Source organism: Ursus arctos, unplaced genomic scaffold (assembly GCF_023065955.2).
Source record: "Ursus arctos isolate Adak ecotype North America unplaced genomic scaffold, UrsArc2.0 scaffold_15, whole genome shotgun sequence".
Taxonomy (NCBI): domain Eukaryota; kingdom Metazoa; phylum Chordata; class Mammalia; order Carnivora; family Ursidae; genus Ursus; species Ursus arctos.
In genome coordinates this window covers 5,725,263-5,752,996 of record NW_026622819.1, presented here as the reverse complement: position 1 = coordinate 5,752,996, position 27,734 = coordinate 5,725,263, and the positions used below count along the sequence as shown (strand labels likewise).

Genomic DNA, 27,734 nt, shown 5'->3' with positions numbered 1-27,734 from the left:
CATAGCTTCTTAATTTGAAGTTTAAGCTCCTATCACTGCATTTTACTTCAGAATGACATTTATGATTTCAGGTTAATTTTATTTTTCTAATTAATAATAGACCTGCACATTTAAAACACTTTTTGTCAAAAACACTCCACGTCCTGCTTTCTTTTTTCATCGAAGTCACCTCAGTTTGCTGGTTTTCTTGTTTACCAGAGAGCCGTCCTAAATTTTTCTCTGAGAGGTCATCTCCTCTAAACCTTCTCCCAGGTCTCACCTCGCCTCTGTGTTTTCCATTCCTGACACGTCAGGAGACTGGCACTGGGCCTCCGTTTCCAGGAGAAGCTCCAGGACAGCCTTTGTGGGTAGACTTTTGAAGAGACAGACTGGCAGCAACACATACCTAAAAAGGTTATTTATAATGCTCACCTTTACTAACTGCAAGAAATCTATTTTCTTCACATCATGTGCTCTTGAGTGAGCTGGAAACCAACTTGACCATAAGTCAAATGGCGACTTCACACAGCTCCCATAGCACACGTATTTCCCGGAAAATTTAGAGATCAATTAAAAAAAGGTGGGGGGGAGGTTGTTCTCTTTTAGTTAATAAACCACCAATAAAAAAAGAGTCATTTGTTTTAATTACAGTGAAGAAAATGCTGAGCAAAATTACTTTCCAAAGCAATCACTAAACAAACCTAAGCTTTAGATTCCATAAAAGAAATGATTCATACAGTATATAAAGTCCAAGTTACTGCTTCTGATTTTCACAATAAATCTCTAGTGACAGATCAGCTAAGAACATTTCCGGTAGAATCAACAATCAATGCACGGACAAGGAAAGTGTTGCTGGGACCCTGTGAGACAGAGGGCTAAGGGCTGAATAATAAAAGAACACTTATAGCAGTCCAGGACAGAAGTCACAATTTTAATACACAAAATAAATAATATCACAGTAGTATTGCCCTGAAACTGAGCTGAAAAAATACAATATTTGAATTATGCCCAATATATGGAAATTTAAAAGAAAGTTTCCAAGAAACCACATTCTAGAAGAGCAGGTGAAATTCTATAGTGTGGGGGCTAAAAATATTTATATATCCCTCTGTGTAGCTTTTTTTTGGCTGGTTCTCTGTTCTTTCTTCTGCATTTCTTTCTCATCCTCACTTCGGCTCACCTTCAACAGCTCCTACTCACGTCTGAAACCTGACGAAGCTCTGATTCACCTGCTCGTGACACACTGAATTAGGAGGGAGCGTGCACTCTGCCTCCTGCTCTTCCAGAAGTGCTGCCATCAAATGCTACAGCAAAGAATCGGTACGTTAAACTGTATTTATTACAACAAAATTACAGAACACGAAGATACCTTAGCTCATCTATGTAAGTTTCTTAGGATGGTGTTTAACCCACAGTTCAGTTGCTCCAGACAAAAAGTCAAGGAACCAGCCAGTTTTGATCCATGTTTCTCTGTGTTTTCATTTTGTCCCTGAGAAATGTATGGCTGCCAGACATCGTGGTCACAGCCTCTCACTGAATCACAAATTCGGTCTGGTTTGGAATGTGATCTTTAGGGAAAAGCTTAAATGAAATGTTCCAGCAGAAACCAGACGGTTTGTATCTATAAGGGATAAAAAGGTGATATGACCTTAACGGAGGTGGTTAAGGCTCCTTACACTTCCAAGGTCATGGCTCCTTATACTTCCAAGATTATTAGTGGGTCTATTAATCTGTGCCTATGGAAAATTCTTCATCTTCCAACCAAAATAAACTTTTCTGTACTTAGAGAGTACAGAACAGAAGCCAAAAACAGCTACATTAAATGAAGATTTAATTCTCAGTAACTTCGCTTGGGTCGTGTCAGTCTCCTTGGCTTCTCCGAAGGCAGACAACGCATCTCTCCCTTCGTCTCAAGTCTGGGCTGGTCACCATTTCAGCTGTGGGCTTGCCTCCCGGGAGAGCAGAGCCGCCTTGGAGCCAGCAGGCTCATGGGAACAATTAGGCAGGAAGATAGATGAATGGGACACAGAAAGCCAAGCTTCCAGTACCATCTATTCCAAGCAGCTTAGTGACCGCGGAAAGGAGGAATATTAGTGAGCAGGGGAGCACAGTAGCCCAGGAAATGAAGAAGCTCTTGAACTGTGAAGTGTCTGGATGGCAGACGCTTAGGTGTGTTTTCAGGGCATCTGGGGTCATGCCCTTCCATTGTTTAAAAATTAATCATCTCTTTAGTGCCCATCTAATGAAGGCCAAGCAGTCTGTCATGGATTCTGTGTTTTCAAAGATACGGCCTGAGCCCTTTACAGGCATCATCTGTAAGATCTACCCACACCCCCAAGCCAGGGCCAGCCACCTGTAAGAGGGGTAGAGTCCCCAGACATATCTGCACTCTCCAATGTCGTGCTGACGTGTGTGACTGCCTCAGCCACGCGGTTCTGCGATGTCCTCTTCTCTGGAGCCTTCCCCACCCACGCTCAGCATTAAAGAGCTCTCTCTTTGGTGCTCCATGGCACTCCCCACATGGAACTGCGGTGGCTTCTTCCCACTCTGTCCTTCCACCCTGTGGCCCCTGCATGATGCCCTCTGAGCGACAGCTGTTAAATAGACCCAGCGTCTCAATGCAAAATAGCTTCTATTTTAGTAGCACATTACAGCCAAAGCGCTATCGTCGTCACTGGTCTATCTGACAAACAACCCGTGAACAGACACGGCAGGTTTTATCACCCCAGTTTAACTTGAAGCGATGGGAAGTCTATAGATGTTAACTTAGTCACATCCTGGTCCACTACATCATGGCCAAAAAAATAAGAAAAATATATTCTTCACATACACACACATACGAAGTCATGCAGCTAGAAAAAAGCACATTTTCTAGAACAGCTGTTAGTGGAAGAGAATTAAGAAGCTCACCTGGATCATGAATTTTTCTGCTAAGAGAGTTGGGGAACATTCTCTGATTTCATTAGAAGACTCTAAAGACCCATTTCATTTCCAGGAAGGAAAAAGGTCTCAGCTCTGGCAGCAGCATCAAACACAGCTGTTTCGGGCGAGAATCCCTCTCCCTTAGTAGCAACAGGCATGGTCAGGCACCAACACCACCGACCTTAGACTCTGTCCCCATTGCCAAAGGCACATTCCACCTGCAACCAGAGAACCCTCTGGAAGGGAGAGAAGGCTCTCAGATGACATCAATTCCATAACCTGAACAAAATGACTTAAAAGAAGGAAAAGGAAGGGCTCTCAGGATTCTAGTTAGTGCACAGCCATAAGGATCATGCCCCTTGTGGTCCTGGGACTTCCGTTCAATTCCTTCTACTGGAGGGTGAATGAGCCATGCTGTGATTGAGCCACACGGAGACGGAGACGGGCGTGTCACAAGCCCGAGCCGGGCTACAAACGGGGTGTAAAGTAAGGCTGCCAGGATGGCACAGAGACGAAGCAGCGACAGAACGGGTGGAGCTGGAGGAAGGCGCGCTGAAACCCGAAAACACCACTGTGATCCGAGCTCCCAGCACACGCCACCGTGAGCGCCACACGGACCAGGAGTGAGATCGTTTTAAAAACCAGGTCACAAAATCTTAAAATCTAGAGTGTCATTCTCTCTTAAAGGAATAGAATCAATTATAATGGGGGAGGTGGGCAAAGAGGCAGTTCTTCCTTCACTGAAAATGCGGAATCTAGGAAACAGCGCAGAGGACCACAGGGGAAGGGAGGGAAAACCGAATGGGAAGTCATCAGAGAGGAAGACAAACCATGAGAGACTCTTGACTCAGAACAAACTGAGGGTTGCTGGAGGGGAGGTGGGTGGGGGGATGGGTGACGGGCATTAAGGAGGAAATGTGATGTGATGAGCACTGGGTGTTATATGCACCTGATGAATTACTGAACACTACATCTGAAACTAATGATGGACTATATGTCACCTAATTGAATTTAACTTAAAAAAATGTACACAGCCAGGGTTTGTAAGTCAGGTCCAGACCAGATTTTTCTTTGTGTTCCTGCCGTCTGACGACACAGTGAACTATATTTGATAGGTACTTACCAAAGAGGAAACTGTGTACTGAATACATACAGAAATGAAACAATTACATAAATATTCAATACTTTTTCCTGTACAATGGACCCTCACAAAACCAAGAGTAAAGAAGGAATTTGGAACCACCAGAGAAAATTATGACCGGTGGAGTTTGAATATCCACACTGCATAAAGAATTAAACTCGTTAACGAACCCACATCTTTCAAAGACATGAAGTTCCAAGTTTACACAATATGGAGTATAAAGAAGTAGACAACCCTTGGGAAAAAAGCGTGTTTTTCTTTGGCAATTAAAGTCACTTTGGTAAAAAAAACGTAAGGAAATGCCAAATCCATTGCAGACAAACTCGTCAGCCTTAAAACACCAGAGTCCGGGGAAGAGTTTTATGAGCCAATCCTATTTGTTCTAAGACAGTGATTCAAAGGGACATAAACAGCAACCCTAACCACCCAAAAGACAACACAGCAGCCAACCTTTTAAAATCAGAGGCTGCAGCAATAAAAATCACAAACGTAAACCCTTATCTGCACACCATCGGGACCTCTAGGGAAAGCGCTGAGCCAACAGATGGACACACGCTCGAAAAGCCCCTCACAAATTTAAATGCTAAGTCTAAGAACTGTTAATAAATCTAAAATTAATTAAAGAAAAATTTTATCTAAAAAAATGACTGAGTCTGATCAACATGTTCTTGGAATACTAAGCTATAATTAAAACTTATTGCAGATTTAGCTATCTTAATATTTTTGGTCTTGAAAAAAAAGACCAAAAATATTATAATACTTGGAAACTTCTAAATATTGATAGTTAGCAACTTCCCTGGCAAAATTCTAGAATATTAGGTGAGGTCATGCTGTGACCAGTTCCCGCCATTTGTCAGGGTTGTGACTCATTTAGCCTCTGACTAGGGAGACCTGTCCCTCCACCTGGGCCTTCCCATGATACCCGGAGGCCATGGGTGCTGCGGATGTCAGGTCTGCAAAGTGGGATTCATTTCTGCAAAATCACTTGGTAAGAACACAACGGAGTCTGGGGTGTCCAATGGCTCACAGACCAGCATCCTTTCCTCTTAGTGTTGATTTCCAGCCGCCTGTGGAAGGCACTAACCCACCTCGGCCTACTTCCTTGCTGACCCTGAATTCTCCTTCACAGTTGGGCACATGCTTCCCTTACCCCAGCAGAAAAATCCTCCTTGCAGAGTACTTTTTGCTTATTATTGGAAACACAAGAACTTTCTAGATTTATTTTTTCTCGTATTTGGAGAAAGCGGAGTTAGGTTTCTCAAAGCATGTTTCTGAGAACCAGGGTGTTAACAGATGTTACATGGAAAAAGCTTCCATGGTTAAATGCATTTGGGAGAAGCTGGGCAGCTCAAGACAGGGCTGCAGAGCCATGGATGGTCAATTGGTGGAGGGCCTTCATAGGGGAGCAGAGACTATGTACCCACCGCCCAAAAGCGTTTGGACCCACACCGCTCTGTGGGGAGCATCCTGGAAGAGTCAGGTGTGCAGAGACATTTGGGAAATGCTGGTCCGTGTTCTTATATATATATATTCAGGTGCCCTGTACTCTGTGCTAATAAGGGAGACCATTGTCCTGAAATCATTTTTTAAAAATTTTTTGGTAGCTCAAACAACTGTGTGAGCATAACTTTTATTTTTTGGAAGAGAAGTTTCTCTTTTCAAAACTTGAGAAGTAAACTTATGTTGGAGAAAATAAGCAGCTCAAAAATAGTTTTTCCACAGGCATCCTGCATTTCCCTGTTGATATTAAATAAAGTGGGTGCCACACGGAATTGGTTGTACAAGAGAGCCCAGAAGTTCTGTAGCTATTTCAGCATGTGAGAACGAGAAGTCTGAAGGAACTCCTCCGTTCTGCGTGTATTTCTCTAGCTTTGTAAAGAAGCTGAAAGCACTTTTGATAAACGTTCTAATGAGTCACCCAGTGTGTCATTTATGCGTGCTTTGAAAGGCTCTTGAATAATATCGAGTGAATTCACAGTTTACTTCCGAAAGTCAAAAGACCAGCCATAAAGGAAGCAGGCAAGAGGAAAGGTGGCACTTTTCCCCTTGGTCCAGGAGTGAGCTAGCAAGTCAGCCCACCTACAGGCATGTGGGTGAACACAAGGTGTGCGTGCACGCGTGCATGTGTGCACATGTACGTGTGTGTGATATGTGCGTGTGTGTGTGTGTGTGTGTGTGTGTTCTGGTCTCTGAGCATCTGGCCTTGCTTTGAGCAAGTTCACACCCACCTGCTGCAGCATTTCTCTTTGTCACCCGGGGGAAGACACACAAAGTGGTGATCTGCACATGGGAATGACCGCTAGGAAAGTCGCCCTGTCTAAAATTTAGAAAGACCTGTGTTCAATCTTGCACTTTGCTGAACTGACCATCATTTGTGATATTAGTGCTTACTGAATATCTGTTGGTAATGGTCCTGCAAACCATTAGGCTTTGTTTTCATAAATCTTCAATAACAGAATGAAACCTTCCATTTTCTTGGGGTGCTCCGCACTCTGAGTTATTTGAGTTTGGTGGGTGGCAGGAGTGCGTGGAGATCGACAATGTGACTTACGATGTAGCTTTCCTCAAAGCCCACCGCCCTCAGAAGGCATCCTGGCTCAGAGAACATTTCAGGTGCAGGAAGGCTGTTCATCACGCACAGAAATAATGCCCAGGATCAGAAAGTGACTCACGTCTGTGAAGGCAGCATGATGCTACCAGGAAGACCACAGGCTCAGGACACGCCACAGAGGGTAGACTCCCAACTCCACCACCTGGCAGCTGAGTGGCCTCGGGCAAATCAGGCACCCTCTCTGTGTCTCCCAGGGATGTCACGAAGAACGCTTGAGCTAACACATGCAGGGGAACTAGACCACGCCAGGCAAGCTGGAAACATGTGGGTGTGCTATCAGTATTGTTTCCACTTAAATTACAATGAATTCCTTGAATTTCTCTATAGGTATATTACTCCTATTATAATACCTCCCCCATTACAAGAAGAAGTGAATCTTCACTCCATTATCTCCTTTCCCTAGTCTGTAAATGTGTCCTTATGCTGCATGGCTGGCATGGGTCTTGGCTCAGGAAGAAACGGCACAGATCAGCAGATAACCCTATTAAACTGTTTTTTTGGGGGAAAAAAAAGTGTTAAGTACCAGGGCACCTGGGTGGCTCAGTCAGCTAAGCATTCAACTCTTGGTTTCAGCTCAGGTCATGATCTCAGGGCCATGGGATCGAGCCCCATGTCAGGCTCCATGCTGAGCTCTGAGTCTGGTGAGGATTCTTTCTCTCCCTCTCCCTTTGCCCCTCCCCTGCTCGCTCTCTCTAATAAATAAATTTTTTAAAAATTAAAAAAAGTGTTAAGTACAAAAGCTACTATGTTCAGGAGAGAAAGAACATTTTGAATGTGCTAACAAAGACTATCTTCTATAGAATTAATCTTTTAAAAAATTACCTATTTGATTAAATCCATTTTCAAATCAAACAGGAATATGGCCATACAGCTTGCATGTGATCAGTTAGTGTGAATGTGCAATTTCAAACACAAACAAACCCCGTTTCTCTACGGGCTGTGCTTGGAATGGTACTTAGGATAAAAGCAAGAGGACTCTTTGGTTAGACCCATTCTGACAGCCTGCCTGTGTCTTCATTCCCTCAGCCCACCCACGTTTATTGACCGTACACAACGGGTAAAGCACTGTGGAGATTCAAAGTTGAAAAAACAAGGGTCCTCAGTCCCCCAAACCTTAGAACATGGCTAGAGTTATGTGCAATATATTGTAAGATGTAATGTGGAAATCGAGGCAGCACTGAATTCCCTGGGAAGCTGTAAGGCTCCGTCTTCTCACTCGTAACGGCCCCGCATGGTGCTTTCCATGCTGACCCAAGATGCATTCTCGCAAGGAACATGTTGCCTTTTGTCTCGGTTAGATGACATTACGTAACAGCCATTCTCGTTCATACTTGTGGTTTCCAAAAGCCTCCATATATTTAGACACTATGAATATACTACCAAGAGGATTGCAACATGGGCAGTTTTCGCATTTTCATTTTAAGAATCAAACAGGAGATTTCAAGTACGTGTGACTTTGAAACAGATCCACATGGGAAAGTGCACTGACGCTAAAGGGTGAAGGCAGCCTCTCCTCCGGCTCAGGGGTGCCCTGGGGCGGAAGCCGGCACTCTCTTCTGTGGGCATGCTCATTGCTACATCTCACGTGCACGCTGTATTTTTTATTTACCTTCTAGGAAGTTCTATGTCCCTGGAGCCTGGAGAACGGGGGAGCACGGCTGATTTCTGTCATCAAGGCCCAGGGCATTCGTGGAATGGCATTCATCCACGTTTGTCATGTTCACACTGGTTCCTTTTTAAGTGGTATGCATTGCAAAGTCCTTTTAACTTTGCTTTTTAAAAAATAAATATCATAGATCATATCTTTTATGAATAAATTTCAAATATGGCAAGATCAAAGGTTAAATCTGTCCCCAAAAATGTCAAGAAAGAGAATAAGATCAATATGATCCATTTAAACCAATCTGCAGGACAGCAGAATAAGCTGATTAGATCCATGAGCTGGACTTGAAGCCGATAAGGTCAAAGTCAAAGGCAATATACTGAATGGGAATAGCTCAGCCTTCCTCTTGGCTGGATAATCTGATGTTGTCCCACAAGGGCAGTTCCGGGAAATACAAACAGGAAACCTAATGACTTATCAATGGATTCCAGGACAGGTAGGGAAGACAGTTCATAAATACACTGAGAAGGTGAGGAAAGGGAACCTTTTTATAAAAATTTAAAGCTTGGGATTCTTAGGTTTTAAGCTAACAGGCTTTTCTATTTCGAAACATGTTTTCGTCAGTGTAATCAATTTATTTATCTGCTATTTAAAGCCGTGGGTGTGTGTGTGTGTGTTTGTGTGTGTGTGTGTTCTGGATAGGAATGATCCAAAGGAATTACTATCAAAACTCATTAAGTGAAATAGAAAAGACCAACAAATTTTCTGTTCAGCATTGAGCACAACAGCTCTAAACAATGAATTATCACAGTAAATAAAATGCCACAAGGATCGTGCTGAAGGTAAGCAGGACAGGCCCATCCATTAAAATCAGAAGACACAAGAATGTCCACTCTCCCCCTAGTTAATGCCTTCCAGGGGTTTAAACTTCATTGAAACACACACACACACACACAAATAAGAGACACAAATATTGAAATTATAATATAATTACAAGTCATCATTAGTCACAGACAGGATCATCCATATGGAAAAAATAGAACAAAAATTATTGAGTGTTCAATTATAGCCTGTTAGAAGCTATGAATATCAAAACTGAGAGTTTTCCCTCTATACCAGGAATAATTAGTTGGACAGCATAATTTTAAAAAATTATAAAAACTCATTCATAGAATTTTAAACTATATAAAATAGCCAGAAATTAACAAGAAATGTACAAGGCCCATATAAACAAAACAACAGGATTTCATTCATGCACAGGAAAATACCGTATAAATATATTGTTAAATGTGCAATACAATATTCTTGGGTATGAGCCTTGGCACTGCAGAGAATGGAAATCAGCACGGGCCTCATCAAAGCTGGCACTTTGGGGAAACTGAGTACCTGAGTAGGGCTGGAAAGGAGACAGCAAGGACATAAGCTGGCTGCGATGGGATCAGGTCAGGGCAACAGCACATACAGTTTCTTCCTAGAGGGGAAGGAACGCCCAGTAGAGCGCCCGTGTCTTGCTAGCTGTCAAACACAGAGCACATGTCCCATCGGGAACGTGGGACGAGTCCCCATTATGTTACAATAACCATGTGGAAAGATAAGGAAGTCTGGGCATTCGATTCTTTTTTTTTTTTTTAAACAAAAATAATTTATTTATTTATTTTTAAAAGATTTTATTTATTAATTTGACATAGACAGCCAGCGAGAGAGGGAACACAAGCAGGGGGAGTGGGAGAGGAAGAAGCAGGCTCCTAGCGGAGGAGCCTGATGTGGGGCTCGATCCCAGAACGCTGGGATCACGCCCTGAGCCGAAGGCAGATGCTTAACGACTGCGCCACCCAAGCGCCCCAAAAATAATTTATTTTTATTTTGAAATCTTGCAAACCCACAGGAAAGACCCCTTCCTTGCTGTTTACACACTCTCACTTTTGACAAAGTATCCAAAAGAAGGTTGTAGCTATTACGAGTGTGGTTTTGTTTGATTCTTTAGACAGGATAATAGTTCTGCAAAGAGAGATACTTATTAGTTGCCTTCACATCCGAAAAATGTATATTTTAACTTTGGATGTGCCTGTTACAACTCATCCAAAAGGCAAAAGAAAATTATTACATAGCATCTAATTTCAGAAGGAGGCCAAGTATGGGCTTTAAGGCCATGTTTGGTCTTAATCTTAACTCCTCCCCACGCACTACTGAAAATCGATGGGGGAGGGGTGCCTGGGTGGCGCAGTCCTTAAGCGTCTGCCTTTGGCTCAGGGCGTGATCCCAGCGTTCTGGGATCGAGCCCCATGTCAGGCTCCTCTGCTGGGAGCCTGCTTCTTCCTCTCCCACTCCCCCTGCTTGTGTTCCCTCTCTCGCTGGCTGTCTCTGTCAAATAAATAAATAAAATCTTTAAAAAAAAAAAAAAATCAATGGGGGAAAAAAGATAATAGGAACAAAATACTCCTATATTTTTAAAAACGAAGAATAAATAAACGATAAAGTTCAATATTAGAAAACCATTAGTGAATCCAGACAAACTTTTTCCCATCGTTGTTCTGCATAAGAAACATATTTGAATGCCTTCAATTCGAGAACTTTCAGAAGACCTGAGGCCATGCGTTTCAAAAGGCAATGTTAAAATGACATCCAAACGTCCACACATGTACCTGAAAGATGAATACCACGAAAAGAAACCTGGACAGTTACTTCAGGATAGATAGGAGATAAAGACTTTTTAAAATTGCATTTTCCCCTTATGCTAGAAAATTTCTGTTACTCATTTTTAACTGCTTTGGGAAAATGAAAACATTTAGAAGCAGAAAAGTACAGAAAAAATAATATAACAACCACGTCTGAGCTGCCATCTATAGCTATTCAAAACACGCAATTACCGGGGCGCCTGGGTGGCACAGCGGTTAAGCGTCTGCCTTCGGCTCAGGGCATGATCCCGGCGTTATGGGATCGAGCCCCACATCAGGCTCCTCCACTAGGAGCCTGCTTCTTCCTCTCCCACTCCCCCTGCTTGTGTTCCCTCTCTCGCTGGCTGTCTCTATCTCTGTCGAATAAATAAAATAAAATCTTTAAAAAAAAAAAAAAAACACGCAATTACCCCCAACACACCCCCTTCCTCTCCTCACAGAGGCAGCTGGCTTCCAGTCCTTCTCTGGACTTTGACCCTATCTGAATAACACCATACACAAACTGCAGCGTGGTTCCGGGTGTTTTCCTCATACAAAATCCTCTCTTACCGTATACCCAGGACTCCTCAACATGCTACTTTTCAGTCAGTTTGACGTTTTGGATGACCACTTCTGCGATGACATATAGACCCAGGTCATTTTATTAATTTCTGATTAATATTCTTCTCTCTGATTATACCATCAACCAAATATTCATTTTTCTACTGACGGAGGCTTATTAGTTGTTTTCCATTGTTTACTATTACAGAAGATGCTGAAATGAATATTCTAGAACCTGTCTCCTTGGGAACACTCACTAAAGTCTCTCCCGGTAGATCAAGCAAGTGACATTTCTGCTTCACAGGTTTGCATGATTATCACTTCCTGAGGCAATTATTCTAATTTTTATCCCAACAGCAGAGTCCCAGCCCTCATTCCTTCTTCTGCAATACCGTTTCAGGTACGCTCACCTCAACGTTACCAGCCCCACAGTTGTGCCACTAAAACCCCTGAGAATCATCTACTTTATTCTTGGGACATGGAAACCTAAGCATCCGTTCTCCTGTTTGTCATTCAGGCTCACTCACTCCGATGTATTTCATATTCTCGCCATATATACACGTGGGCTTAGGTATACTTCACGCTTCAGAGGAGACAGACCTTCTATTAGTGATACTCCTTGCCAACATCTTCTCCTAGTCCTGTTTCACTTTCTTAAGGCTGTCTTCGCATAACGGAAATTTTAAATTCTAAAGTTCTAAAATTATCACTCTTCCCTTTTTAGTTAGTGATTTTTGGGTCCAAAGTTCTCAGAAAAACATGAGCCACACAGGAAAAGATTTAAAACTGAAGCACGGTTGTTGGTGAGAACGTAGTTCGTGCAGCCACTACAGAAAACCAGAGGTTCCTCAAAAAAAAAAAATTAAAAACAGAACTACCATAGGATCCAGCAAGCCCACTTCTGGGAATGTATCAGAAGGAAACAAAAATACTATGTAAAAGAGATATTTGCCTCCCCATTGTCACTGCAGGCTTATTTACAGCAGCCAAAACACGGAATCGACCTAAGTGCCCATCAATGGATGAACTGATTAAATAAATATTACACACACAGAGAAATACTGGTTATCCATAAAAAAAGAAGAAAATCCTGCCACTTGTGACAACATGCATGGACCTGGGGGGTGTTGTGCTAAGTGAAATAAGTCACACAGAGAAAGATAAATATTGTATGATCTCATTTATATGTGGACTCTAAAAATAAAACAAAAAAAATTAAAAACACAAAGCCAAACACATAGAAAAAGAGATTAGATTTGGGGCTCCCAGAGGCAGGAGGTGGGGGTGGGGGAACTGAAGGAAGGTGGTCAAAAGGTCCAAGCTTCTAGTGCTAAGGTAAGTAAGTACTACGGACGTTCACCACCTGATGACTACAGTTAGCACTGCTGGGTGGCAACACAGAAATGTTAAGACAGCAGGTCCTGGGGCGCCTGGGTGGCTCAGTTGGATAAGCGTCTGACTCTTGATTTGGCTCAGGGCATGATCTCAGGGTCATGAGATCGAGCCCCATGTTGGGCTCCATGCTCAGCACAGAGATGGCTTGAGATTCTCTCTCCCTCTCCCTCTGCCCCTCCCCCTGCTCACGCTTGTGCTCTCACTCGCTCAAGTGAAAATAAATAAAATCTTTTAAAAAGGGGAGTGAGAGGAGATCCTTAGAGTTCTCATCACAAGGGAAAATAATTTTTCCTTTTTCCTTCTTTTTTTTTTTTTGATCTATAGGAGATGATGGAGGTTGACTAAACTTACTGTGGTAATCATTTCACGAGATTTACAAATCCTTATGTTGTACAACTTAAAATTATATGCTGTTGTATGTCAATTACATCTCAATAAACTGGGGGAAAAAAACAACCCTGAAACACAGAATGTTAAAACCTATATGACAGAAGTTATCACAAGCTAAACTTCAGGCTTAACACACTAGAGTACGTTTATGACCATAATATTAGCTCGGATAACATGTCTTTATTAAAAACTATTTTGATGCAACATATTCTTATATTATTTACTCATTCATTCATTCAACCATTCATTCATTTCTATTTTGTTAGTTGTTTATTTTCTAGCATATAAGCTCCATGATGCTTGGGATCTTTAACTATTTTATTTATTTTTGTCAGAACAGTTCTAGACACATAGCTTGTCTCTAAGTAGTCACTGAATGCCGAGTGAATTACTGCCACCTGAAAGAGATAGGATACATATGTGCAAAATTTTTTATATGAAATTGTTCATTAGAGCATTATATATAATATTGAAATAATGCAAATTATCTAACAGCTTTAGAAAGCCAGTTAAAGAAATTGTGTTCTCTGCACTGCCCAGCATGGTAGCCACGAGCCACAAAGGACCATTAGGCACATGAAACATGGCACACGTGGCTGGGGAACTGAATTTTTATTATACTTAATTTATACTCAATTGTGAATAGCCACACATGGCTTGTGGCCACCGTATTAGTGTAGTTCTGAACCATGAGGCAAACACAATCCCAGGAACTGGTTCCATTCATTTGAATTTTGTTGCTGATTTCATTATCCAAGAACTGTGTGTGTGTGTGTGTGTGTGTGTGTGTGTGTGTGTATGTGTGTGTGTGTGTGTGTAAAAGTAGGGGGATCATGGTTTTCCTGAACTGAATTAAAATTTAAAATTAAGTCTCATATGACAATTGTACAACCGCATATTTTTACAAGATACAAATGCTGGCTACGGTGATAGGAATGGAGTATGACTAAAATAAATTACACATGCTTGGAAAATAACCCTCCTATTTTAAGAACATCTTTTCAATTAACTTCCTATATATTTAAATTAAAATGCCTTTTTGTCTGTAAGTATATACAATTACATTTCAATAAATATCCACAACATGCAAACAGGTATGTACACTGTATGTTTTCTCTTTAAATGTAAGCAAATGAAACTACATAATAAACGGACTTTTATCAATTTAAAAGCGAAAGGTCTGAACAATTTCCCAGAAGGGCGCTCTTTCCCCAAAACACAAATAAGCCGAATATCAAGTACTACTTAAATTTTTGTAACTTTAAATAGAATAGGCATCTGTGTTTTTTGTGTTTTTTTTTTAATTTTTTTTAAGATTTTATTTATTTATTTGACAGAAAGAGACAGCCAGCGAGAGAGGGAACACAAGCAGGGGGAGTGGGAGAGGAAGAAGCAGGCTCCCGCTGAGCAGAGAGCCAGATGCGGGGCTCGATCCCAGGACCCTGGGATCACGCCCTGAGCCAAAGGCAGATGTTTAACTGACTGAGCCACCCAGGTGCCCCTAGAATAGGCATTTGAAGGCAATCATTCAAATATGTAGTAGGCATTCAACAAATATTTCTTTTATTTTCTTTTTTTTTATAGAGAGTGAGCGAGAGCGAGCGAGCACGAGTGGGGAAGCAGCAGAGGGAGAGAGGGAAGCAGAGTCCCCGCCGAGCAGGGAGCCCGATGTGGGACTCGATCCTAGGACCCTGGGATCATGACCTGAGTTGAAGGCAGACGCTTAGCCGACTGAGCCACCCAGGTGTTCACCAACAAATATTTCTTGATTGAAAGGCTCTGACAAGGCAAGACGCATTGCCCTCCCTTGAACAACAAACTTCTTAGAGACCCCCACGGACCACAGGAGGATTCAACAGGCCCATCACACAGCAATGAGTTGGACAGAAGGTTGGAAGATGTATTTTTTAAAACAGCGCAAGTGCAGAAGGAGAAAGGTGATAACAAGGCACCCCCAGGACCTCCAAAGAGGCCTGATTTTCCATGTGAGGATGAATGTATTACGAAAGGCCACTTCCTTCTTTTATTTATTTATTTATTTATTTTGTATTATGTTCAGTTAGCCACCGTCCAGTACATCACTAGTTTTTGTATGTCGCAGTGGCTCGGCGGGCACGGCTAAGATGATGCCCGGGAAGCAGAGAGGCCAGGCTGGAAAGAAACAGCAGGGTATAGATCCAGGCTCTCTGCATGTGGGCAACTCTTGGAATACCTAATGGAAATGGTTGAAACATTTGAATATAGACTAAAATATTTTGTAGAATTTGAGAGGACTGCTGAAATCTTCGCCCCATGAAATCTGTCATGAACACTCCGGCCGTGAGTGTCCGGTCAGAGTCTGACGGCTGATGGAAGCCCTGAAGGCAAGATGAAGGTGGGTTTGACCCACGCCCTGTTTTGGGGTGTTTTCCAAAGCTCAGTGATTAAAGAAGTTGGTCTGGCTCTCCAGTTGACATATCTGAAGGGATCAAATGGGAAGTCTCTGTGGGTTTGCGAAGAGCTTTGCACATATATTTGTTCAAAGGAACCACAATATGGAAACACACATGTGTTAACAAACTCCACCCAGATCCTTATTTACAGAAAGTAAACATTTGATTATAATTATAATCAAATATGTACTTCCCATCCCAAATAACCACTTCTTTATTAAGAACAGCATATTGCCTTCATTACAGTTAAAATGCGAAAATATGTTCACTCTTCACAATGCCTCTGGAACACTCATGTTCTCTCATGCAGAGCAAAAGTGCTCAGATGAATTAACGCTTTTGCTAAGAAAAAAGTCAAGGAAGGTCTATTTGTTTATTTTTAAACTGAAAGAGAAAAATGCATATTTAAGCATATTCAAAATCTGACTAATCATTTTTTCTATACATACCCTTGGCATAATTAGTTCCAGTACTGAAATAACTAATGAGCAAATTCATTATTCAGTTTCCCTTCCTTCCTTCCTTCCTTCCTTCCTTCCTTCCTTCCTTCCTTCCTTCCTTCCTTCCTCCCTCCCCTTTTCTTCCTTCCTTTCCTTTCCTTTCCTTCCTTCCTTCTTTCCTTCCTTCCTTCCCTTCTTTCCTTCCTTCTTTTCTTTTCTTTTTCCTTTCTTTTCCTTCCTCCCTTCCTTCCTTCCTCCCTTCCAGCCTGACCTGTTAATCCAACACCATTTTTTAACAGACACATGCTGCGTGATGGCTCGTTTTCACTTGCCAACTTCCGGGCCGTCCGTGGTGCTGAAATAGTTCATGCCACAGGGCATGCTTACAGTCACACTGGCAAGAACACATCATTCATCATGCCTTATCATTTTTAGTATTTCCCCACACTTTCTTTCCATTTTCAGAAAGAAATGGAGGGTCACACTCCTGCTTCCATGTCTGTGCACTGCAAGTTAATACTCTCAGTAACAGTGCTCTGAGATGCCACAGTGGGTCCACGGGGCCAGCCCCGTGCTGACTGGGGAAAGCGCATCCATGGGTCCGTCTACACAGAGGTGCCCGTGTGCGGGGGGTGCCAGCCTCGCCAAGCCCTGGTCTAAAGCACAGCTAACAACTGCTCTGCCCTCACGTTCACCAGGCTCCCCTCAGCTATTTGACAGAATGTGCTGCTTGTCTTTAATGCCTCTTGAAATGATGGGACGTGTCCAGGCTCAACCGAGTTCAGTTTTATTTTTAGGCCAGAGAGCGGTGAGGGATCAGATGAGCTACTGTTTTGTAGCCTGGCCACTTTTTCCTTCCTTTTCTTTCTTTTTCCTTGCTGGACACCCTGAGAGGAAGGCCTCGTTAACACCGATGGAGCTTACAAAGAACATGCCAGTAAGAGAAGGCAGCGAGATCCTGTTGCATTTCGGTGATAACCCACCACCTTGGAAACTATTCAGGGTAACTGCTGTACGTCTTAGCTGCTTTGGTGTCCACACAGGATCAGAGATTTGTCAAAACTCATGGAAATGTATATACTTGAAATGGTCTATTTCATTGTATGTGAGCTTTACCTCAATAAAGCTCATCTGAAGTCTTAGGGAAGCACAGGTGACTAAGACCCCTTTGGGGTGCTCTGGCCTTCTAAGTAGGTTCCAAGAAAGTAGAGTGATCGAGTGGTCAGTCAAAGGCTTAAGGCTTGACCAGAACCACACTGGCCCTTTCTTCAGGAGTAGGATGAAGCTGGGCCATAGACTTTCATCCCATTAAAAAATAAGAAGAGATCATCTATTTTAATGAAAGTACTTAAAAATACTGTACACTGGTTGTAAATCTTTAGTATAAGCAGGCTACTAAAGGGAAAAACATGCAACCTAAGACATTTATAAAATGTCTTAACTTCTGGGGCACCTGGGTGGCTCAGTCGGTTGAGCAGCTGACTCCTGATTTTGGCTCAGGTCATGATCTTAGGGTCCTGGGATCAAGCCCCATGTGGGGCTCTGTGCTAGGCGGGGAGTCTGCTTCAGGAGTCTCTCTCCCTTTGTCCCTGCCCACGTGCTCTCTCTCCACATCCCCCCCAAATGAATAACTAAACCTTTAAAAATAAAGTGTCTTAACCTCTGAGATCTCTGAAAACTTAATCAGAAAACCAATCTATTCTAGTACATTTATGGTTCAAAATAATAAAGGAGAAAATATCATGACAGAGAACCTACGGAGGAAAGCATCTTTCCACCATCTGATTTGAATGACCAGATCAAAGAGGCATTTCTGGGGACTAGAAGGAGCTAGAGGAGAACACTTAACAAAATAAGCTCAAAAAACAGACTCAACTCTACTCTATTCCAAGGCTTCCAAACATGGGAGACAGCGGGTCCAACTTCTGCGAATATTCTTAAAGGTGATATTTGGGTACTTTAATTCCCTTTGAAAGAAAAAAGCAAAGGTTTGCAACGAATAAAGATGCATGCTTGTTAGTCCTGGCAGGCGCAGAGCTGTTGGAAGACAGTCTGTCAACCATCAACAGACTGCTGCTTGCGGATGAAAGACTTGGAGTTCAGATTCTCATTTCCAGAAGAATTTTTAAAAACAATGTAATTAAAATGTGGCTTAAGGAGAAAAGTTTGTTTTTCTCTGCCTTAACAAGTTCATGTATTTGAAGAGGTTTATACCAGCTCTTCCACTGGTTTCATGAGTAACAGCCTCTTCTCAGTCTTACAGGACGCTCTACTTACGGGAGCAATTACGACAAACGTATTGCTTCTTCTAACCAACAGCTCTATTAAATCTACTTCCACATACTACAGGATTCTCATTAAGCCATGGATAGTAACATTTTAATTAAATGGTACCACTCCATACTGATTTCATTATTTCAGCTAACATATCGTTCAGGTAATAGAATTAAGTACATAGAGCAAACATCAATAATACATCTCTCACAGACCTAATCCAGAAAAGTAAAAAATGGTAACGGGCATAATTTTAGACAAAGCGTGCTCAGGGAGTGGCTTTCTAAGGAATCTGGGACGTCTTGGGGTTCCCCAACTCTTTGTCAAGTAGTTACTGAATGACTGCATCCCAGACACTCAGAAGTGCCTACAGCAGTATGCAATGGAACATTTCTATAGCCTCCAACATCTCTTGCAAGAAGCTTCCTCCAAAACTATGATGTTCCAGAGCCGATCAGAAGACCGACAGTGGAGGTGCCTCAGTGGCTCGTTGGTTAAGTGTCCGACTCTCCATCTCAGCTCATGTTTTGATCTCAAGGTCGTGAGTTCAAGCCCTACATGGGACTCCATGATGAGCATGGAACCTACTTAAGAAAAGAAAAGAAAAGAAAAGAAAAGAAAAGAAAAGAAAAGAAAAGAAAAGAAAGAAGAAGACCAACAGTACTTCTGTTCAAATACCAGTGCTGGTGACTCTTAGTGATCACTGAACCTTTGTGGGCTCAGCAGCATCTGGCACACGGTGGGCTTTCTTAAATGCTGTGAGTAGTAAAAACATACATGAATAAGAATGCTTATTCATGTATTCTTAAAGGAAAATCAGAAATTACTGTGTCCAAACACTTGCTTTGTGCATCTTTCTATGGAAGCCGAGAGTCAGGGAAACTCAGTCAAGTCACTGCAACTCTCCACATCTGTTCATCAAGGTTTACGATGGGCTAATAGTATTGACTTTGCAAGGGGGATCAAAAGAACTGTGAATGTCAGTGACACAGTCCTGCCTCGTAACTGCCCCGAACTCAGAGCAGTTTTCTCTCCTCTGCTTCCCTCAGACCCAGAGATGACTTTCAGAGCCACTGATAGAGTGAAACATGATACAGTGAAGCCTGGCCCTTGAGGACAAGCTCTGCAGAAGGTTTGGGGATTGAGGATGTCTGCACCTTAAGGAAAAAATAAGCACCGAACTTGACCTGTGAGGAGTCAGGAAGTAGTTCTCAAAGGAGGTGCTGATTTTTCAAAGACAATTAGGGGTTCTGTGGGCAGAGAGAAAAGAGGGAGCAGAGAAAAGAGAGGACACCCTGGACTGTAGACTGTAACGTTCCAGAGACTTTGGGGACCATTTCTGAGCAGATCAGGGTGGCGGAGGAGGGTCCTGCGAGTGCAAGGGCAGGTGGCAATCGCGGATCTGGGATGGCACGCTGAGGCACGTGCTGTCTCGGGAAAGTGAGAAGGGGACACAAGGTGTGGTGTGCAGACAGCAGATGTGAGCGTGCCGGGGACGGGGCGAGGGCACCTCTCCAGCATGGCCGTCGGTCAAGGGAATAGAGCTCGTGGCAGAGACTGCTGCTGACACATCTCAGGGTCTCATCCATAAGCTCGGTCATCAACCAGCCGACAGAGGATGTCTAAAGGATTGTTTGTTCCAACTGGTTCATTTAGTGCATTTTCACTTCACTGTCACAAACGTGGACTGGAATCACTGCCAGGGAGACCTTCTGCTGAACAAGGGTCAATGCCGAATGTTTCCCAGCCACACTCAACACCAGTGTCATATTTCTTACTGAACGATATGCCTGGGGACAGGGATTTTTGGATCCAGTACACCGACAATGGTTCCCTTTCTCAATAATAAGGATGTTTCGTAAGAAAATTGGGATATATTATTTCTGAACTTTAAAAAAACATCGCTTCTTGGTCAATTTCAGAAACAAAGAAGGTTTGGGTTATAGTTATAATTGTCAGAAAGTGCTTAGCTGCCATTTAAGGGAAAGGGATTGGCTCAATTTGATAGAAAGAATTCTGGAGAGCAGCATCGTGGGTAGGGTTGGATCTGCATCCTCACTTTGGGAACTCTGGAATGTCAAGGCAGGACTTCTAGCGTTCTATCTGCAAACAGTCCTAGAGTCCCAGGAAGACAAAGTAACAGCCAATGATCTGGCCACTGGATGAGGGCATTTCAAGTCCCAAGGAGGGAATCCATGAAGGAAAGAGAGATGGTGGAGCTCCAGGTGTACGTGAAGCAAGAGCTGGCTGGAAGTTCGGGTCTGTCCAGGACCCTGCAGATATCAGCTGGATACAGACGAGTCTATGCCCATCACAGGGCTCACATGGTCCCCAGCCTCCCGCCAGGGACGATATCTAATGTTCCTGAGCAATGAAAAATGTGAAGGAAAAACAATCAGGTAGCTTTGTAGGGCCCTCAAAATGGGAAATGAGTCTTCGTTACTTAAAAAATCTGACTATCCCAAATTTGGTCAAGAGTCATAACTACATGGAAAGAAGAACTCTTCAGATTTCAGAGGCGATGGAGCAAAGATCCAGCAAAAAATGAATGTTTGCTTAAGAATGGATTTGTCTGGGGGGCTCAGTCGGTTAAGGGTCCGACTCTTAATCTCGGCTCGGGTCTTGATCTTAGAGTCATGAGTTCAAGCCCCACACTGGGCTCCACGCTGGGCATGGAGCCTACTTTAAAAAAAAAAAAAAAGAATGGATTTGTGTTTGGAAAGTAAAGAGAATTGCAGAAACTGCTGGCTATGAGCCCCAGGTGTGGTAGATTGTACTGTTGTCTCTAGAGATTCGCTGCACCATCTCGTGAGAAAATCCCTTTCCATTTTGTTTCACTGTCTTCAAACTTGGTCTTGTGATTTGTGACACCCCTTCTATTAGGGGGATTCCATGTCTCTTCTCAGCTCACATAAAATTCGGCCAAACACTTGTCAGGGAAAGTGACACGAGCCACTTCCGAACAGAAGCATGAAGCGCCGCTACGGGACTCTGACATCTCTCACTTCCATTTGCTGTGAGCCCCGCAATGTTCTAGATGGGAAAGCTCTCTCAGCCCGGGGTCTGGAGGAACAGGACAGGATGGCCAGCCAACTGCAGCCAGTTATCCAGGACAGATATGCGATGCAAGCAAAGCAGCACAGCTCTGTTGGAAGTCGCCGGGATTTCGGGATCATTGGTTACAGCAGCATAACCTCACCTAGCCTGATCAACACACCAGGTCACCGCATTTAGGGTCCTTTGTAGGAATTACAAAATAATCCCAACAGAACAGAGCCCATAGCTGTTATATAACACCACTGGCTTTATGAATTCCTTTCTAACTTTTTTTTTTTCTGTATTATTATCCTCGCCTACAAAGCCACCACCTGTAATTATGTGCTGCTGCCTGTAGATACGGCACGAACTGCTCAAGCCCGCTAAGCTCCTACCACACATGCGCACAGCCAGCCCTCCACCTCTCCTCCCAGGACAGGCGACAAAGGCGGACAAGTAAATATTATGGTCCCATGTTTATTTTTAATTTCACAAAGCTCATTTATATGCAAATCACAGATGGCTTTGGGATTCTAGGCAAGTTGCCAAGAAGATTCTTTAGGGCCTGAAGTCTGGGCACAGTCTTGACTTGCCTGCACTTTCAACATATTTCAGTGATTAAAGAGCCCTGAGCCTGAAGAAAGATTGCAGATCTGCTGCTATTAAGAGAAGTATTAAAGTTAACTGGCAAAAGCTAAGACTCTAATAGCTTGCTCTTGAAGGGACAGGATAATTAGGGGCCGCTGGTACAAGACTGAAACAGACACAGTTTATGCAAACAGACATTCAGCTCAAGTGGCTTAGAGGTTCCCGGGGTCGATGCTCCGCCAGCTGCACTAAACCGAGTCCACGGCGACTCTTCACTCTTGTTTCCACATGGGATTTTATGATCCCACCCAAATTTCAACTATTGGCTTATATGTACATATATATATATATTATACTATATAGAATATAAATATATTTTACAAAGTAGATTCCTCATGACTACTATGGGTAGATAATACTGATTTTTTTCTCTCTTTATTCTGAAGCAAAAACTTAATATATGAAGAAGTCATTCCTTTAGGCAAACCCGAGTTGCTAATATTTGAACCTTCCAGGCACAACTGTCTTCCTAACTTAGAAATATAACCTTGCTGCCTGCCAAAGGTGATATGTTTTTCAATCTGGCGCCTATAAGAAAGCGAAAACCGTTCCATCAATGCTGCCCCTTGCAGCCCAGAGATGGGCAGGTGTCAGTCAAACCTGGGCGGGGTTCATTTCACCTGCACACCTGCAGGGGTCCCAGAGGGAGGAGCCTCATTCCTCAGAATTGAGGAAGAGGGAGCAGCTGGGTGGTGCATTCCCATGACAAAGGGCACATTCACCGGGTCCAGGAGCTTCACCAGGGACTTCCCTGAGGGTCAGAAAGGCCCTTCATCAGAACCACTGCCTCCAGCAGGGGATCTGATGGGTGGGGGAAGGGGGCGGGAAGGAGCAGCTGCATTTTCAAAATCAAGAGCAACTGAAAACAGAGAGCAGGTCAGCACTGGCTGATACATCTGCTCCGTGAAAATGCTAGGTGGTGGCTCCGGGGGAGACGGCCTAACATCCCCCTGATCAGGCTGGAGGAAGCCAGGGGTACCCCTGATGATGAGGAACAAGAAGGCGGATAAGCTCAGAGGCTGTCTACTTTTGGAGGCTTGTCAGAAAGTCCTAGGGAGTACCTTTCTGCTTAGGCTGCAGAACCAGGGGCCCCTCGCAGGCTCTGGCTCTCCCTAGGCACACGCACCTGCCAGCCTGCGCCCTCACACAGGGGAGACACAGATGCACGACCCAAACCAGGGTCTGCTCCAGGAAACCTTCACAGCCTGGCTCCTGCACTGAGTTAGCTCCCCCCACACATCCCACTCCTATCACCCATCACCGCAGTCAGCTCCGAGAACATAGAAGTCACACCACCTCCATCACCCCAGCATGTCTGTCTTCTCCACTAGACTGCGAGCTCACTGAGGACACAGAAGAGTCCCTAACCCGAGTCTTCGTGAAAAGGACATTTGATGAGAAAATAAATACAATCAGGAAGCTGGGGGCCTCAGCTCTGTGTCCTGTCTTTACCCACCTCCAGGCGTGCCATACTCAGCCTCTCCGGTGGTGGGGGGGGGGGGCAGCTTCATCGCGGCAGAGCGTAAGGTTGGCTGCCGCGTGGGAGCGCGCAGAAGTAGCACGTTCCAAAAACAAATCCCCACCTCATGACCCCACGGAGCTTAAGGCTGAGCAGGTAGGAGACAATGAACAAATAAAAAAGGAAGTGTGTATAGAAATTGTGGCGAACGGGTCAGGAGGCGGACTCACAGACTCCTGGCCTTGCAGAGTCAGGTTCCCCGAGGAGGTGACAACGGAAGCCAAGACCGAGGACCGAAAGGAACTGAGGGAGGGGTGGGTCTGGCTGAGGTGTTTCGTCTCTAGAAACTTCTGTGAGCCTCCAGAACAGAATGAGAGTTTGTTGCTCTGCTTTGCAGGCATGCACTTCCCCCCACAACCCCTGCTCTCGTTAAGGGAGGTGAAACTCCCCCGGATGTTTGCATAGCCAGCTCCCCAGCATGGAAGAGCTTCTGCAGAGGCTACTTTTCATTCCCCTGTAGAGATGAGAAAGGCACAAAGGCATCACATTAGTGGGCACTGAACGTGGGAGCTAAATCAGTATGGCTCAGAGAAACACACGGAAGGACATCTGGAGGTGGGGCATGTGTCTGCAGGAGCCAGCTGCTCAGGTGGCCCCCAATGTTCCCCTTCCTGCTGGTGCTCAGACCTCTGTGCTACCCCTTTCCCCTGGGTGTGGGCTGGACCTAGTGACCTGCTCCAGTGACCAGAATGGGCAAAAGTGATGGGTCGGATGTCACTTCCAAGAGGAGGTTACAAAGACAGTGGCTTTGTCTTGCTCTTACTTTCTCTCTTGCTGGCACTTTGTTGATTGTCCTTTGCTTGCTCTGAAGAAGCTAGTGGCCATACCCTGAGCTTCCCGATGGAGGGGGCCATGTAGCAAGGAACCGAGTGAGGCCACCAGGCAGGAGCTCATGAGAAACTGAGGCTGTCGGACCAACAGTCTACAAGGAACTGAGGCTTGCCAACAACCACTGTGTGGGCTTGGGTCCATCACCAGCAAAGCCTTAAGATGTCCCAGCCAACATCTCAACCACAGCCTTGAGACAGACTCAGAGTCAGAGGGTCCAGCTAAGCTGTGCCTGGATCCCCGACCCACAGAAACTGTGAGACAGATGATAAATGTTGTTTTGAGTCACTAGGTTTGGGGGAATTTGTTACGCAGCTAGAGATAACTACAACACACGCAGTGATGGAGAACTGAGGCCAAGTTAGAGAAGCAAGGGTAAGGCGACCCACAGATCAGACAGAGGAAGCCCCCCACCCCCACCCCTAGCCCCAGGCTGGAGGAAAAGGGATGGAGGTGATGTTAGCAGAGCCCGAGATTATGTGCAGAACCAAACGGGGCCTGTCCACTGGGAGCTGGCACCACAGAGAAGCAGCAACTTTGAGATCACAAAGAAGGGAAGAAGTATCACTGGCTCTCCCTTCCCATGTCACCCAAACTTCTGCCAGTGCTGGGGTGGTCTGAACCCACCTGGAGCCAGCAGACCCCAGAGCCTGAGGCACCCTCCTGCCAGGTCAGTCCCTGTGACATGGAGCATCGGACACTCAGGGATCCCGTGAGCTCTCTCTGTGGGACTCTGTCTCAGCTCATGCCACCTGGGATTCACCTGCTTGTCATTTCTTTTTCATTTCTTCATGATGACCCTTCTCTTGTCTCCACGTGGAGGGGTTCCCTTGGATGCTTCCCCTCTCGCTCCCCTCACCTTACTCACCCCTTCTTGCAGAGCAGAGTGGTGGTGTGGTGGGTGAGACTGGAGAAAGGAGGGCCTCCGTGGTAGGCCAGACAATGCCCCACCCAAGACATCTGAACCTGCAAATGCAAGCTCGCACGGTAGAGGGGCTTTGCAGCTTGATTCAGTGAAGGATCTGGGGATGGGACGTTATCCTGGATGGCCTGGGTGTGTCCACTAAACACAGCTTCATAGAAGGTGGGCGCAGAAGGATCACAGAGGTGACAGGAGGTATGCCTTTGGAAGGAAGAGGCTAGAATGACAGGAACATGGAAGGCAGGAGATGGATTCTCCTATAGACCCTTCCCAGGAACCACGCTGCCCACACCCTGATGTAACCCCCAGCGAGACTGATTTCATACTTTTAACCTCCAGCACCGTAAGAATAAATCTGTGTTGTTCTAAGCCACAAACACAGTGGTAATTTTTATAGCAGCCATAGGAAACCAGTGCTGCCTTCTCACCACGGCTAGTCCTCGCTGGCTCTGTAGGATCTTCCTGAGACAGGGAGCGTTGAGTGTTGATGGGAGCTCCTTGCCATGGGGAGGGGGCCGCCACCAGCAGGGCATGGGAAAGGGTGAGGGAAGCACTAGCAAAGTCAGTTTCTCTCAGGTCGAATGGAGATACTTGTGTCTCTGTCTCTGAGTCACAAGTGTACCTCTCAGATGGTTCTGAGAGAAGAGGAAGCTAATATGAGAAGTGCTCCTGAAACCTTAGTAGGTCTCGTGTGTGAGGGCAATCAGTAACTCTGCTGGTATAAATACGATATACATAAATATATGCACTACTGGCTCTGCTTTCAAGCTGACTGAACACCTATTAACACCAAAAAAAGGCTGTTATAGCCATATTTTGATAAAGCAAACTTCAGAACAAGGAAAATTATCAAGGATAAAGAGTGCCATTACATAATGGAAAAAGGTCAATTCTCCAAAAACACATAAAAATCCTAAATGTGTATGCACCTAACCACAGAGAGTCAAAATACATAAGAGAAAAACTGACAGAACTGAAAGAATAGACAAATCCATGATTATAGTCAGACTTCATATCCCTCTCTCAGTAACTAATAGACGAAGCAGGCAGAAAATCAGTAAGGGTATAAAGGACCTGAACAGCACAATCCATCAACCTGACATTTATACACCACTCCACCTCACAATATTAGAATACATTCTTCTCAAAAATGCATGGAAAATTCATCACAATGGATCACATTCTGGAACGAAAACTAACCTTACCAAATCTGGAAGAGTAGAAATCATATGAAGTGTGTTCCCAGGCCATAAAAGAATTAAACTAGAAACCAGTAGCAGGAAAATAGATGGAAGATCCCCAAATATTGGGAAATTAAACAATATAACTTCGAGGTAATCTTTCAGTCAAAGAAGTCTCAAAGGAAATCTTAAAATATCCTGAACAAAATGAAAATTAAAAACCTACCTATCAAAATTTGTGAGAGGCAGCCAAAGCCGTGCTTAGAGGAAAACTGGTCGTATTAAATTTGCATGTTTTAGAAAAGTAGATCTTATTTCAGTACCATAAGCTTTCATCTTGGGAAGGTAGAGAAAAAAGAGCAAATCAAACATAAAGCAAGCAGAGGGAAGGAGATAAAATTAGAAGAGAAACTAATGAAATTAAAATGAGCAAAATGATAGAGAAAATCAAGAAACATTAAATCTGGTTCTTTGAAAAGATGAATCGAGTTGATAAACTCCTAACCGAGCTAACTAACAATCTTAGGATAACTGAGGGATTTATACCATCTTTGTTTTGTGTGGTATCTGCATTTTAAAGAATTATGCTATCTCTGCTTCCCACTTTCATAACTGAGTCAGTTAAGGTCTAAAGCAATAAACTGTCAACAGCAGGCGGGCATGAAGCTTAGAGTCCTGGCAACTGCCAGTGGATGAAAAGCTCAGGACAGCTTCATGGAGAGATCCAGGCAGTGGTCCCCGGGATGGGGGCCTGTGTGCCTTGGGTTTGTGTCTTGCCCCCCGGTTCTTTGCTTTGTCTAGCCACACTCGCTTCACCTAAAGGTTTCCAGATTTTCCAAGGGTCACTCAGGGTAAACCGACTGCAGTTCTTCTTGAGTTGTTTCATTCTTTTTAATTAAAAAGCAAACGCAGAAAACAAGAAGAAAGAGAACTCCCAAGTGATTTTTGCCTGCATTTGGGAGAACAATGAGTGTCCACATCTTTCCAGTTGAGGCACCACGGTCAATATTCCCGACTGATTTGCTCAGTACCCCTCCATCACCAACACCCCACCCCGCCATTCCATTTCTGGAAACTCACTTCTCAGTGGGCCACGACCTTTTTCCCTTTCAGTGTTTTACAGAACAGTTTTTACCCAGGTGCTCTGCACTCTGCGTGCACAGTCATGAAGGGACAGAGAAGGGAAAGACCTTGGGAT

At 44.1% G+C, this 27,734-nt stretch overlaps 1 protein-coding gene and 1 long non-coding RNA gene across 2 annotated transcripts in view; both read right to left on the bottom strand.

Annotated features, from left to right (window-relative positions):
- Nucleotides 1-27,734, bottom strand: part of ADCY2 (adenylate cyclase 2) — a 388,284-nt gene that overhangs the window by 229,465 nt on the left and 131,085 nt on the right. The window lies entirely within an intron of this gene.
- LOC130543684 (uncharacterized) lies at nt 604-3,631 on the bottom strand. The gene is made up of 2 exons (XR_008959180.1): nt 2,890-3,631; nt 604-1,964 (listed from the first exon to the last, which is right to left on the bottom strand). It is a non-coding gene; the product is annotated as an uncharacterized LOC130543684 (long non-coding RNA).